The sequence below is a fragment of the Sinocyclocheilus anshuiensis genome, unplaced genomic scaffold, assembly GCF_001515605.1.
Source record: "Sinocyclocheilus anshuiensis isolate Anshui unplaced genomic scaffold, SAMN03320099.WGS_v1.1 scaffold728, whole genome shotgun sequence".
Lineage (NCBI taxonomy): Eukaryota > Metazoa > Chordata > Actinopteri > Cypriniformes > Cyprinidae > Sinocyclocheilus > Sinocyclocheilus anshuiensis.
In genome coordinates this window covers 559,875-563,475 of record NW_015555767.1, presented here as the reverse complement: position 1 = coordinate 563,475, position 3,601 = coordinate 559,875, and positions in this window count along the sequence as shown.

Here is a 3,601-nt window from a genome sequence, read left to right as displayed (position 1 = left end):
AAGATCTTTTTTTTTTTTTTTTTGTATTGTGCAGCAGAGAGCACTTCATAAAAACACATGGCAAAATTTAATATTACAGGTCAATAGGTGTCTGAGAAAAAAAATAAAAAATTCTGGCTGCACCGTTTTAATAACTGAGTGTGCTTTTAATTATTCATCCGAATACTATTTGATTATTTATAGTGTAGAATGGTGAGGCGTACAGGATTGGGGTGAAAGTGAAACGAGAGGCAGAAGATGTGTAGACATAATGAGATGGACATTTTGCAAAGTTTATTTATAAGGAGAAGTATAGGGCAGATATGATGAGATGTAAACATGAAGTGATGTTTTAATGTATATATAATGAGATGTATCAGGTAGATATGATATGATGTGTATATATGACAAAATGTTAAGGGTAAATAAGATTAAATGTATTGGGTTACAGATGACACATCTAATATAGATATTATGTCATGTATAAATTTACTGTGAGATGTACTAGATGTACTGGTAGACATGAGATTTATAATGTAGATATGATGTGATGAATAGTGTATTTAGAATAGAGAATCCCCGCTTATAACAAGCATTTGAAAAAGCAACACACGCCTTAATGACTAATGACTTATAATGAGAAGCGTTTCTAAACCTGCTGTCCAACAAAAGAGAACATTATAACATGTTTTTAGTCCACAACATCAGTCGAGTGTTTGAAATAACTTCCTTTTGTCATCTGGCTTCTTATCACAGAATGAGGCAGAAAATATATTCTATACTGAAAAAAAGACTGTGTCAATTAGCAAATGAAAATACCAGAGATGGCTTAAAGAACTCAGATAAACTATACATTGTCGCAGTTGTGTTTATTGTCTTTGTTTTATCATTCAAAATGTTTATATGTTCTGTTTACTCAGTTACAGATATAATAGCCATGCCTTTGTCCATATAAGGGATTTCCTGGAGGGTCATTAGTTCGCTACTTCTGTGACTGGATATGTGGATTTTCTGTGAGAGGGCACCCTCTGGCGTCCAGTATGAATGAAACAGACATCATGTGTTTATAGTGCTAATAGCCAATCACATTGTTACTTTGATTCTCGCTGTAGTATTGTTGTTGCCGTGTGTTTCGTTACAACAACTACTTTGTTTGGCCTACCAAAAGAGGATGATATCCGCTTCGTCATGCCTAGAGTTGATTCGTGCTGGTCGCTGAGGAAATACATCGCGATGCAACGCAACGCATAAAAAGACAGTATAAATCATTATAATCCGTAATTATGTCCCCACTGGATGCAACAAATGCCTCGTTTATAATGGGTTTTAATGTTTTTGTCTCTTCGCTCCGGCCGGGACACGGCATCACAATATGGTAAGGGGCGTAACATTTCCGTCACACGCTTGAGGTATTCGGCCAATCACAACGCACTGGATAGCTGGCCAATCACAGCACACCTCGCTTTTCAGACCGATGAGCTTTGTAAAAATCGACGGGTTTCAGAAAGGCGGGGCATAGAGGAGAAACAATAATGTACAGTATGTGGAAAATAATGTTTTTTTAACCTTAAACCGCATAAACATTTCTTTACACCAAATACACAAAATAATGTTCTTTTTAGCAACATCATATGACCCCTTTAAAAACAGGTAAACATCTTGCATATTCTGTAAGGGGTGTGTAAACCTATGAGCAGAATTGTATACAGAACAATAAGCAAAATAGCACGAGCATATACAGTTCCTGTACACAGACAGTTCTTGAGGGTAAATACTAGGCCTATCTCACTTACAGTAGTAAATAAACATTTTATTTAAACCCCGTATATTGTAAAATGGGGCATATTTATATCGCACACAGACACAGGCACATTTAAATAATTTATATGCAGCTCGATTTTGTGCCCTTTAACTTTACCTTTTGCAATGAACTCTTTTAAATTTTACCGTCTGAATATTATCAGTTCTTCTGCCTTAACTCTTTCCCCGCCAAACACGGAATTTTCCGGGTTTCCGCGTTCTCACTGTTATTACACATCTCCTGAATGAGTCTAGAATGTGCCGATCAAAAACACATGCGAGGAAGACACAGAAACGAGCGATCTCGAATGTATGCATATGCATATGAAAAACAATGCAATCATCAACAATAAACAGAATATAAATGAAAACTGCCTAATGTTACAGAGTGAAATGTCGATCCAGGAAGTGGCAAAGGACTGTGCAAGCTTTGGGGGTGTTGATGGAAGTGATCTACTGCATCTTTGCTTTGATCATCCTACTGAATATGATCCAGATGTAGTATTTGATAAAAACTCTGCTTTTTGCTCAAAATGTTGCTTTTTTATTTTTATAAAACTTACCTAGATTCAAGTGTTATGCTAGTGAACATTATCTCATATTTCTAGCTATGTGCATATATATTAACTAATGATCTGTTAAGCATTATATAATGTTTGTTACTGATTTATAAATTAAAGTTATTATAAAGTATTACCCTACTCGTTTCTTTGGGGATTTAATATTTTTAACAAAAAGTGCACCTTTAAATCTCTATATTTTCACTGAAAGGACATACAATTTTCTTTTCACAGCATCATATCACTCCATCAACACTGCCATCTCTTCAAAAAACTGTATGAGAGAAGAATTAAAGCCCATTAAATCAGCAGGAGATGGAGAGTGGGAGCGGGAAAGTACCATCTTCACCGTTACTGTCAGAAACAGAAAAATGTCCCTTTTGCGTCAGTCCTTCTCTGTTCTTTTATTCTCTTTCGCCTACATTGTATCTGACTACATTACGCTTTGTATTACACATAATTAATCATAATTATCTGCTCATTTTTTTCTGACCGCCACGTGGCAAAGAGCTATAATTGACTTCTTCATTTAACTTCACTATGCTCTCAAAACTAAAGAGAGAGACAGGAAGTGGGAGAGGAAACCATTTTAAAAAAGAAAGGTGGAGTGGTGGGGACAAAGAATGATAAGGAAAGGAGAAATGTAGGAGGAAAATAAGTGGAGGAGGAAGAAAAATAGAGCGAGAGATGAATACCAGATGAATACAAATATTAGAATATGAGAGAGAGAGAGAGAGAGAGAGAGAGAGAGAGAAACAAAAGTTACTGGGTTATTTAACTTATTGAGTTATCTGAGTTTGCAGATTGTTTGGTTTCTTTTACGTGCTATTGTTCTGTACAAGAACGCTGATAGCTTATGCGCCCTCTGAGGACAAGCGATCATCCATCCATTAAACTTCCGCTGAGCAGTTTAATCACACAAGAATTTATTAACAACAGCACTAATATAACTTTCTCTCTGCTGCTGTGTAGGAACAAAAAATAATAATTGTAAAAACTGTGCATCAGACTAAAGGCCTATTCAGAATAGAACGAAGAGTGGGGTGAAAAAAACAAAGCTAATCTCAAAACACCAAACTATTCAAATTGCCTACAGAGATGAATAAGAAAGTCAAACACGCTGTAAACCAAAACAAAAGCAAAAGAAGGATAAGTCAGAAAGACAACAGCAGCTCCATTTCCATGCTGATTCTGGACTCTTCAAATTTCTTGTCAATAGGTGGATGCAGTCATTTAACTCCCCCCCCCCCCCCTTTTTCTTT